General features: G+C 40.0%; 1 pseudogene; it reads left to right on the forward strand.

The window, feature by feature from the left end:
• Window positions 1-10,721: 10,721 nt before the first annotated feature.
• Window positions 10,722-11,230, forward strand: LOC101525825 (ADP-ribosylation factor-like protein 6-interacting protein 1; annotated as a pseudogene).
• Window positions 11,231-12,715: the final 1,485 nt, after the last annotated feature.

The following is a 12,715-nucleotide window of genomic DNA, read 5'->3' on the forward strand; positions in this document are numbered from 1 at the left end:
CGGCAGGTTAGGCCAATGATTGCAACGCAGGCCTCCCCTAACTGTTCAAGTCTGTGCTGCTCTGCTTCTTAGTCAACTCCTTGCTACTGACCTTGGAAGATGCTTCATATACTTGTGTCCCTGACACTTCATGGGAAACCTTTATGAGCTTCCTGGATCCCAGTCCAACCTGGCCAATCCTAGCTTTGTGGCCATGTGAGCATTTAACTCCTCTCCCTCTTTCTTTCAAACATTAATAGTAAATACATATTTTTTAAAATAGTATCAGTGGGCCTGGTGCGGTAACCTAGTGGCTAAGGTCCTTGCCTTGCATGCGCCGGAATTGCATATGGGCACCAGTTCCTATCCCTGTACTCCTGCTTCCCATCCAGCTCCCTGCTTGTGGCCTGGGAAAGCAGTCAACAATGGCCCAAAACCTTGGGACCCTGCACCTGTGTGAGAGACCCGGAAGAAGTGCCTGGTTCCTGGCTTTGAATCGCATCAGCTCCGGCCTTTGCGGCTACTTGGGGAGTGACTCAGCGGACAGAAGATAGTCCTCTTGTCTCTCCTCTCCGTATATCTGACTTTCCAATAAAAACAAATAAATCCTTAAAAAAAAAAAAGCACCAATACCCAAAATTCCTTTCAGTCACTGAGAATGCAGAAAATTAACTTTCTGCATTTAACCATGAGCACAGGGTTTTTTAATGACAAACAGGCTTCTTTGTCTTTACTAGATACATTTCTTCACCATCCAAAAAACTTCTCTGCTTTAACAGTGTCAGAGGAAATGATTCCAGAAAAGTCTCAGATTTCTGCTTATACTCTTATCTGTAGGTGGAATTTTCTGGTTAGCTAAGCCTGGCCTTCCCAGACTAAGCAACTGAAAGTGGAATAGAAATGATGCCACAAAAGATCAATGTTCCTTCAGAAGATAAAAGGTAGAAACAAATGTGGTAAAAAGAATAGCTACCTACAACCTGATGATGCCTGGTAAAAAATACAAAAATTGTTTTCTGGGGAACTTTGTTGGTAGGTCATAGTACTCCTAGTACACATCATTGCATAAATGTTAGCAAACCATTAGTTTAATCTTTTAGTGTCTTAATGGGGTAAACATTTTCAAAATGTGAATCTTTTCTCTGAAATAAAACATGTTTTCATAATTTTATAGTTTCTGACAGTAAAGCTGCTGTATATCTTAAAATACTTTTCATAACTTAAAAAATATACTTAAAATGGCTATGACCGCTTGGTATTATTACTTCTGGAACTTATTTCTTTCCATTGAATACTTTTAGGATGAAGATAAAGTTTCCTCTCAATACTGCTATTGCATTTATTGTTTTGTTAAACATCAGATTTTCTTTAACTAATGGAGTTCTTTACTTATCCGTTCTATCATTTGTAACATGTTGAAACGCATATGCCATCCTTTAAAAAATATATCTTTTTTACAGGCAATAAACACAGTATGTCATTTAGTATTTCTGAAACTATAAATGTCACTTGAACATCTATATTTTACCTAAGCCATTTGTTCCAACACTGATGCAATCTTTTCAAATCTGTGTTCAATTTACTTTCCCATGTACTTCATTGCATCTACAGATCTTCTGTTTGCTTTGTAGTAAAGCAAATACTCTAAATTTTTACAAATCCTAATTCTCTAAAACATCTGTTTTCTGACATTTAAAATCTTGTTATCTTTTCTGATGGCCTTCGCCTAACAGTCCCTCCTTCACTTGCTAGGAACTTTAGATTTGTATCCTTCTATTCTGTATTGGTGCTTGCCAGCTCTCCACAAATTTACAAGAAGAATCTTTCTGTCCTCACTGAGATTGTTGACAACTTAAGAATTAACTTCTTGGAGCAGTGATATTCTTGTCTATAATAAGAACCGTTTTTTTTCTCAATAATAGTCATTCCTAGGTTTATGACATTTCACCCTGTGGATATCTCCCTATACAAAGATAATTCAAATTCCTTATGTCTTTCTTCTAGATTCCTGCATATTTCCAAGCCTATAAATCTCATTTTGTATTATAGGATAAAATATTCCATTATTTCTGAAGAAATAGGATTCCCTTCTCTCCTATTTGAAACTCCATATAGCTTCATGAAACTCTGAAGTTACACTTCATTCTTTTTTGCCTCCCCTTTCCTTCCCCAAACTCTAGTTTCTGGATCCTGCTTTGCATCTTTGTTTTCTCATACTATGTTTCATTTCCTTATCTTTCTCATTGTAAAGGAACAGCCCATCGCTTACATCACTGTAGAAGAAACATTCAGTTTGATTCATCACCAATGACTGATGACTGTTTACTCTCTCCTGCAACTGGGTCATTGTAATGCCTCTTGCTGTTTCCCTGTCTCTTTACCTTACCTCCTTTTTATCCTGTAATCACATGTCTAAGAGTATATGATTATAAAATTCCAAATTTCTAAAAAGAAAAAAATGGAGTGGATAGCAATGTGGCCAAGTCTGGTTAAACCACTTCCTGCAAAGCTGCAACCTGTATGGCCGCAGGTTCAAGTTCCACTTCAAATTCACCTTCCTGCTGGTCTGCCTAGAAAAGCAGCAGAAACCATCCCAAGTGCTTTGGCCCCTGTACCCACATGAGTCACCTGTTTCAAACTCCTGGCACCTAGTTTCAGCACTCATGTCGCACCCATTTGAGAAGTGAGCCAGCTGATGGAAAATCTCTTATTTCTCTCACTCCTCAGGACATGAACCAGTGACCATATGGGATCCTGATGCTTGCAAAGTGAGGACGTAGCCCCTGGGCTGACACGCTGGGCCTTTATCCTTCAAGTAATACACTTTCTAGGATGCTTAGAACAAATGGGAAGCTGCTTCCTGTTATACTGGCCAGAGCAGAAACGACTGTACCACCCTGCTAAAGTCAAGCACATCCCATCCAGAGTGAAAGTCTGTCAGACCGTCTCCCCTGATAAAACTCTACCTGAACTCAGTCTGTTCCTCTCTCCCTCTCAGTCACCTCTAAACCTAACACTTCCTATTTTTAACACTATGCAGAACTGAACTGTTTTATACTATGCAGTATCACAGTAGGTATATCCAGAGTGCAATGAGTGATTAAAGCAATGTTAAAATTTAGGCTCTTGTTTTATTTTTTTATTTATTTTTTTAAAGATTTATTCATTTTATTACAGCCAGATATACACAGAGGAGGAGAGACAGAGAGGAAGATCTTTCGTCCGATGATTCACTCCCCAAGTGAGCCGCAACGGGCCGATGCGCGCCAATCCGAAGCCGGGAACCAGGAACCTCTTCCGGGTCTCCCACGCGGGTGCAGTGTCCCAATGCATTGGGCCGTCCTCAACTGCTTTCCCAGGCCACAAGCAGGGAGCTGGATGGGAAGTGGAGCTGCCGGGATTAGAACCGGCGTCCATATGGGATCCCGGGGCTTTCAAGGAGAGGACTTTAGCCGCTAGGCCACGCCACCGGGCCCGAGGCTCTTGTTTTAGTTTAACATTTATAATATTAGGTACTGCAATTTTTATTATTATTACTATTCAAGAGAATTTCATATCATACTTGGTCTTAACTATTTTTTTTTAAATACTTCAGAAAGAAATTCTATACTGACACCATAAATATGTTAGGTTGTGTTAGAAATTTAGTAATCTCATTGTGTTGCTGTATAACACCCCAAATTGGTTGAAGAACCATTGTTGTAGAACTCCCCAACCTGGGGCCCTTCACCTGATGGGCAGGAAGCCAGTCACTGACAACAGGGTGGTGGAAGACACTAGGCATTTATTGCCAAGCACAGAGCAAGGAGCCAGGCAGCTACTGCCTAATTCCTGGGCTCCCCAAGGAATTGGGAGTGAAGGTTCTTTGCTTTTTTAAATATTTGCTTTTTAAAAAAGAGGCTTATTTTATTGTTTTTATTCAAAAGTCAGATATACAGAAAGGAGGAGAGACAGAGAGGAAAATCTTCTGTCCATTGATTCACTCCCCAAGTGGCTGCAATGGCCGGTGCTGAGCCGATCTGAAGCCAGGAGCCACCAGCCTCTCCTGGATCTCCCATGTAGGTGCAGGGTCCCAAGGCTTTGAAGCCATTCTTGACTGCTTTCCCAGGCCATAAGCAGGGAGATGGATGGGAAGAAAGGCTGTCCGGATCAGAACCGGTTCCCACATGGGATCCTGGCGTGTGTAAAGCGAGGACTTTAGCTACTGTTAGAGTCCGGGCCAGAGCTTCCCCCAGACATTAGGGTGCGAGCTAGTCAACCCCAGAAAACGACAAAGAGCCTCGCTGGTAATGCAAAAAGCAAACAGAGTTTATTGTGCCAGCATGCTGGGGTCAGATCGTACTTGGGGCACACAGGCCAGCCAAGAGGATCGGACCCCGACCTAGCATAAGGCTGGAGATTATATACCCCATTTTGGCTGTAACATATATCAAAGTCAACTCAAAAGTAACAAATTTAGACTTATGTGGCTCCCAGGTGCAAGCAGTCTATTCCGTTCTCACACTCATTATTTATGGCTCATCCTATCCTGGCACCCTTATCTTTATGGCTCCTTCAGTCCCTGGGACCGGGACCAGGGAACTGTGCCCCTGCATTCCTGCACCGGGGTAAGTTGAAGGTTACAAAGAAACAAGGGAGACAGATTTATCACTAAAGTGGGGCTTTCCCACAATTCAGGCGCCTGCTGACCTAGCGAAGTAGTGGCTTCTCACCCTAATATGCCTAATATCACCTAACGCTAATATTCTTAACATTCTAACATACTAACATTATACCAACACTCTAACACTACTAGGCTACTGCGCCAGGCCCATGTGGTGAAGGTTCTTACAGACAGAAAACTGAGGCTGAGAGATGCTTGTATGCCAGGTTCCTGATTGATCAGCAAGGTTGTGGTCTTTAGGGAATCTACAGTAATCTGGCAGGCTCCAGCCCATCAAGAGGTTGCATGAGTGTAGTCAGATTTTCTCCAGGATTTCCTTCCAGACAGTGCTGGCCGTTAAGGTTCCTATTTACGAACAGGAGACTCCTTATGATTACAACCTTGTAGGACCAGTTTGCCCTTCTCTCAATTTAAGGAATTTCTTTTGATATAGGGCAGACAAGGAAGCCCTGCTTTAAGGGAGACAGACAAGGACACCCGAGGCTAGGGGGAAGGGCATGTGTCTGGACCATGATGTTATATTACAGGAGTGGTTTCAGTCTCTAAATGTTTCTAAGTCAATTTCTTTCATGTCCATCTCGATCAATTCTACATTACTTAGGGTTCTTCAAATCATTCTCAAAGTCATTTAGCTCATAATAAATGTATAGTTACTTGTGATTACATTTGTTCAGTATATATATATAATTTATTTCTGAATTTCTTTGATTATCATTTCATATTTAATTACACATTTTCTTTTCCACAGTGTTAAGTAGTGCCTTGGTTCTAATGATCACATTTGTATGCAGAACGAATGTATCACAACTTTTTCTTGGTTAAATGTCTATGCTTAACATAGAAATAGATTATTTAAAAGTTTCTATGGTTGAAACACATGCAAAAAGAAAAATTAGAAGGGATTTGTGAAATCCATTTTTCAGATTATTTAGATATTACAGAAATTTCGAATTACTTAGCTAGACTCTCACATCATATATTATACATATGTGCTAAGATAAATAACAGAAATCCCACTGAACATAAAAATAATCTATAAAACGAAATTAATGAATTTTTAGTAATTTTCATGATACTAAATTAATGCATTTTTATCTACATTCAGATCTTATGGCAAGCAAGCATGAAATCAACAGAGTTGGTTAAGTCTCAGACTATTCAAGCCTGCTAAAATCTTGTGTTGGGTCCAGGGGCAAGCCCTGTGAGGCCATTTAAATCCTGAGAATCCTGATACCTCAATGAGAAGGAAATTTCCCTGCTTATTTGGAAATTTACCATTTATCAATGGCCCTTTTTTTTCCCCTTACCAGATGGCCAATAAAGTAGCACCTTCAAGTGGACAGCATAGGAATTTCCCAGGCATTTCCTAATTGACTGGAAAGCAGCCATGGTAAAGGTCTTCCACAGGTTCCGGCCCAGGCAGGCATCTGCCTGAGGGACCCCTGCCCAGCTGAGAGACACAATGAGCAGTCAGCAACCCTTACATACCCAGAACACGTCCTCAAATCCCAGTGTTTCTGTCCTTTCAGGATAGATCACTCCTCTGGGGTTTCCTTCCTGAAGTGTTTTGTCCTTAATTCTTTCTTTCACATTCACTTGCTCACTTTGCAAATAAGTCTTCTCTTTCTACAACCAGTATCCAGCTTTTTATTTCTGTGCTAAGCTGATGAAGGAACTCACCAAGCTTTGCCAGTAACAATCACCATCTTATGCATCAATACACAATAACACAACTGTCTATCAAAGATGGCCAGTTCCAGTGCAGTAGCCTAGTATCTAAATCTTCACCTTGCATGTGCTGGGATCCCATATAGGTGCCAGTTCTTGTCCCAGCTTCTCCATTTCCCATGGAGCTCCCTGCTTGTGGCCTGAGAACCCTTGGGACCCTGCATCCATGTGGTTAACCTGGAAGAGGCTCCTGGCTTTGCATTGGCTCAGCTCTGGCCGTTGCAGCCACTTGGGGATTGAACCGTGTGATGGAAGACCTTTCTCTCTTTCTCTCCTGCTCTCATAAATCTGCCTTCCCAATAAAAACAAATTTTAAAAATGTTTAAAAGAAGATTTCATACAAAGCTAGAGAATCCGTCATCAATCTCATTGTTCTATGCATACAGCATGTTTATTTATACTTCAATCAAAGCCAAAATCAGACAGAAGTTAAATTGGTATTTAGATAACATATCATCTTGAAGATAATGCTAGAAATTAAACCATTGACTAGCATCTTACTATCTTTAGTTAATTTATAAAATAATTTAGTCCCTAACTGCTCAATAAATAATCTTACCATCCAAAATTATTTATTTACAGAGAGGATTTTGTTGAGTATTAAAATTCAGATTTCCTAAGCTATTATATACAGATACTATAAAAAAGAGAAACACCATAAATTAAGACTGGACACTTCGTAAATATGACTGTGTCTTGACAAAAGGAATGGATGTGTTGAAATGTAATTTTGCAATTATTGTAGACCTAAAAGGCAGTGTCCTAAAGATTTCTAGACAAGTGTTAATATACTTTCTCACATAATAATTAGTAAATTTTGAACATCTTTATTTTTAGAAGAGAGTAGCTTGTGTTAACAACAAGAACAGTGAACATTTCTTTTGTAAAATTACTTTCAGAGCAAACATGAGTTAATTCAATCAGATGAATTCAGGATCTTTGCATTTAAATCCATTTCCCAACATGCTTCATCAGAAGAGCATCATTTGTCTTTATGCCAGAAAGTCACAGCGTGAAGGGAAAATGGAGCTGTTAGATTTTTAGAATTTAAGTGTATAGCTAAAGTTTCAATAACAGTACTAGAATTGAATGGGCCCCAAGTGTCAAATAGAAGAGTCAGCATTAATGACTAATTCCTTGTAGTGAGAACGCTGATAGGCTTCTAATATTGAGGTATTGGAGAGGAAAGCCATTACATCATTGCAAGAAAGAATTCTGGGATGCTCGGGGTTGAGTGGTGCAAGCATACACCTGTGATGATGAAAGGAATAGAAAGCATGTTATTGAAAAACTAAATAAAAAAAAAAGAAGAACAAAAAGGAAGGTGGGTGGGAATGCAGGCAGGAGGAAGGGAAGGTTGGGAGGTATCATTATATTTCTGAATTTATATGATGAGATACATGAAACTTGCTCACTTCATGTATTTTTTCAAATCTCCTTTTAACTTTCTTCATCAAAGAAATATCCTATAATAATATCTTTTGCATTTTCTTTGTTTCTTGTTAGCTGTTTTCAATCTTACTTTTAATTCCCTCTAAAACTTACAATCATTTTAAAGAAGATCTTGATAGGGACAACATGTTTGCCTTGAACACAGACTTGTGGGTTTATGTTAGCATTGAACCTTGAATTGCAGGTTTTTCAGGCAAAGCAATATCTTTGTCTCTACTAGCATCATACCTAAGGGGCTAGCCCTGAGAGCTATGAATTATGAAGTGATATCCAAAGAGGACTATCAGCAGTCCAAGGAAATATGGTGTTGGATTTCTAACAAAACCAATAACTAATGAGAGACCAAAGTATCTTTTATATCTAATTCTAGAGGCAAGGAAAAATACTGAGAACAAGACTTGTTATTCTCAGAACAGTGCAGCTTCTGAAGAACAGAGGTCCCATCTAGGAAATCCAACAGTTAAGAAGTCAAGTTTTATGTCGGACCTCCATAGTCACCCATACCTCCAGGTGTGTGATGACATGTGTGATATGGTTGCTGACAGAATACCCAAATCCCTCAGTTCTGAAACAGCAACATAAGGAATTTGGAAAATTTCTCCCTCTTTTCAGAGTTAAGAATCCTGTTTCCATGACCTCCTTGTTGGTATTGAGGACACCAGCAGGGGGGTCTTTTTAGGTAGGGAATTTAAGTTTATAGCTAAGCAAATATCCATTCAGCAAAGCATATTACATAGAATATCCCAGCATCTATAATAGCCATAGCCTATAATTCTTTGGAAAAAATAAAACCCATTGATCTGAAAACTCCTGCCTGATAAGAAACAGCAAAATATACAGAGTCAACAAGTCACAGTAAAAATTTGATGGTGAACAGAAAACCCATTAATTATATCTATTAAACAATTATAAAAATTATATATATGTGTAAGGAGTTATTCGAATATCCCACCCTGGACCCGGCACCATTCCTTCTTCCTCACAGCTCACAAAATTTGCGCTGGTCTAGCCATCCACCAATCAGATGTAACCCCGCATTCCACCTGAGAATCCCACCCCTAATCTTCCAGCCCTTCCCCAATCCCGCTCACTCACCAATCATCCCTAGGCATTTACCTGCAGTCGCCAATCCTTCCCCTTTTCCTCCTCACCTCTCCAACAGCTCCTCTCTCTCTTCCTCTTCTCTCTTCTCCTTCCGGCCTCCCTCCTCTTCCTCTTCCCCCCTTTTCTCTCCACCACCTCCACCCTATTCCTGCCCCGCTGGAATAAACCTCCTAAGATACCTCGTTGCGTCTGGTGTGTTTCAGCTCACGGTAAAGAACCAGGTTGCGGGAATTAGCTGCGAGTAATAATATCGTAATATCTTATGAACTAGAACTCTAACACCTTTTAAAATAACTAACAATATGCATATATATAACAGGCTAAATAATAGAAGTAGATCAAACAAAATTCAGATAAATCAGGAGGCATAATAGTGAGAAAGATGGGATGACAGAGAGAACCCTGATTTTCAAGCAACAGGGTTAACTGATGCCTATTTAGATACACTAGAATAAGTAGCTATAATGGCTATACCTTATGTATTTTTACATAATCTCTTTAATTTTAGAGTGATCTTAAATATCCTTTTTGTGAAGATTAAAAATTCTAAAATTTCACTTTTACTTAAAGGATAACTTCATATATAATATATAATAGCATATATAACTAATTTTTTCAAGGGGAGCATATTTCTACTGTATCTTATCTGTGCAACCAACTACTTCATAGATAGAATTCTACATCTGAGATAATGTGTAATTTAGGTGATTATTTTTGTGTGATAGAATTTGTAGTGTTTTTCTTCTAGTTGCTATTGTGTTCTTTTAATACCTTCAATGCATTATTGACAGATTTTACTTTGAAAATGCTAAAATTTTTTAAAAGATTTATTTATTTTTTTATCAGAAAGTCAGATATACAGAGAGGAGGAGAGACAGAGAGGAAGATCTTCCGTCAGATGTTTCACTCCCCAAGTGACTGCAACGGTCTGTGCTGAGCCAATCCGAAGCCAGGAGCCAGGAACTTCCTCCAGGTCTCCCACGTGGGTGCAGAGTCCCAAAGCTTTGGGCCATCCTCGACTGCTTTCCCAGGCCACAGGCCGGGAGCTGGATGGGATGCGAGGCTTCCGGGATTAGAACTGGTGCCCATATGGGATCCTGGCGTGCATGCAAGGCGAGGACTTTGACCGCTAAGCTATTGCCCCAGGCCCTAAAAATATTTTTTAGATAAAAACATTCAATATCTGTGTGGAGTGTTCACTGCATTTTGAGGATCTCAAATTTCCTTTTTATATACTCTGGTTTACAGTTTGAAGATACCAGTTACAAGGCACTGAGTATTGAAGACAAGTATCAATTCTAAAATACATCACTTAAGAAAATTTTGAAGTAAACAGGAAATGCTTTGACTGACATGACACAGAAGATGAAATGTGACCCTGGAATGAAGCTTTTCTTGTTTACTTTTCTACCATTCTTTCTGAAAACTTAGCAGGTGCCTCTAAATAGCCTATCATGATGTCTTATGTTGTACAGCTAAGTGGCTTGTCTTACTTTTACACAAAAAGTACAGGAAATTCAAAATAGGATTTTCTATTGCACCCTGTATTCATTACCACTATTAGACTAAAATATATCATTACTATCATTTACTATCATTCATGCTTCACTACAAGTATTTGATATTTAAAAAGTAAATTAACAGCTGTGTTCGCTGAGAGGAAAGGCGGGGTGTGCGGAGGCTGTTTTGGCGTCGCTGAGAACAGCCTTGGCGGACGAGAGATAATTCTTAGCCAAGGAAGCACAGCACCAACCTGCTGGCTGCCGAGACTGCAAGCCTGGAAGAGCAGCTGGAAGGATGGGGAGAAGTGATGCTGAGGGTGGATAAAGTGCTCTGCTGGGAAAGGGTGTGGCTGTCCGCTGCCATTGTGGGCGTGGTCTCCCTGGTGTTCCTGATTATCTACTAACTGGATCCATCCCTTCTGTCCGGTGTTTCCTGTTTTGCCACGTTTTCTGTGCTTGGCTGACTGCCTTGTTCCCATCCTAGCACCTAGGCTTTTTGGCTCCAATAAATGGACCACCGAGCAGCAGCAGAGATTTCATGAATCTGCAGCAGTGCAGTGAAGACCCGACGCTGTGCTCTGGGCTGATGGAAGCTCCTCTTCACGCTCAAGGAGAAGCCGAAAATGTACCTCACGATCATGATTATTTCTTTTGTTTCATCTTGCTTCTCACCTACCTGGTAGTGACTTTCTTACTGTTGCTTCCTGGACAGAACCAACATGGGATCGTTTCGATGTACATTGGAAAGCCCAAGAGGGAGATAAACAAGCTTCTCAAACAAAAGCAAAGGAAGAACGAATAGTATGCCTGCTTTGTTCCTGTGATTAATGGAGTATGCATTGTCCCCAGAAACCACTTCTCCTTTTCTCCCTGTTGCTAAAATGTTACAGAAATTGATTTTTTGCTCTGCTTCACTTTGCCCTTAGTGAAAAATCAGACATGCCAAGTAAGGCTGTGTGCGTAGTGTCTGCTTGTCAGCTGGCGCTGGGTGCATCCTTAGCAGCTGGCCTTACCCAGACTGTTCTTTAGTGAATATGATTTGCTTTGATTTTTCTCAACCAGCATTCATTTTCACTTTTAGACAGCCTCCTCGAAAATCACTGAGTGATGAGCCTTTCCCTTGAGTGCAGTTTACAGTAACATTGCAAACTGTTGATCTTTGCTTTAGCTCACACAGGTTAGTCTGCTGTTAGCCTGCTTAAAGCACTGTCTTTGTGATGACACAGACCAAGTGCACCACTTCTGATGAAAAGACCAATTAAGAATCATTCCTCATTATGTTTCTTTGCCCTGGGAGAGAAATTCCCAGGAAATAAAGTGAAAATTCCATGCTTAGGAGGTGCAGGTTTCTCCTGTGTGCAAAACCTAGCAGTGTAGGGCAGCACGGACCTTTTTTAGTGGTTGGGAACAGGACAGGCTGACACTTCGTGTCCCCTTGCACTTGGACTTCAAGCTAGAAGACCTCCCAAATGATGAGATTGAGGATGTGTGGCATACTTGTAATTCCAGTTTGCAGCTGACTTGTCAAGTACACAGCAGGTTAAGACTCCCGTGTCTATCTAGCCATGAACTCCAAGATCAGCCCGAGATTGGACAAATGTCTTTCTGTGTTATCTTACCCTACCGATTTCTGAGACCAAAGTGAGTCTTTAAACAGAAGCCTCAAAATTCCCATGCAATACTGGCCCTAGGCCAATTCCTATCGGTCTGGCATAGGACGACCCTGCTTGTGTCAAAACTTTTTTTTTCCCTAGGTATTTCTTTGAAAAGACAAGGGCTGTTGATGAGGGCAAGCTTTGAGCAATGACAGTTGGCCTCTAGTCTACACAGGTATTGGATTAACTTGTAAAGTTTCCTATAATCATTCTGTACTTCTTGGTAGCTAGAAGTTTATAGTTGATGTCTGTAGGAATAAACCTGTAAGGGCCAAAAATGTGAACTATCTGGGAACAAGTCTTGAACTGATTAACTAGCTGTTATCTGAAGAAACTCCCACTTTTGGAACATTAAAAAAAATGTAAATAATGGAGTACATTTCAAGATACAGGAAAATAAAATTTTATGCAGTTAATTCAGCATGATGAAATTACATCATAATGTATAGTTTATGTGACACAGTGTTAATATATTGGAAAATGTCAGAAAAGAAAATTAGTTGTATTTAAGCCTTGAAGTTACTAAGCCTAGATTCTAATTGTATCAATTCATTTAAATCATCTTAAGGGATTAGTATGGTGGCATAGCAAAGTCATCTTCCACTTGCTAGTGGCAGCATCCCATATGGATA

This window comes from Ochotona princeps, chromosome 6 (assembly GCF_030435755.1).
Source record: "Ochotona princeps isolate mOchPri1 chromosome 6, mOchPri1.hap1, whole genome shotgun sequence".
NCBI lineage: Eukaryota > Metazoa > Chordata > Mammalia > Lagomorpha > Ochotonidae > Ochotona > Ochotona princeps.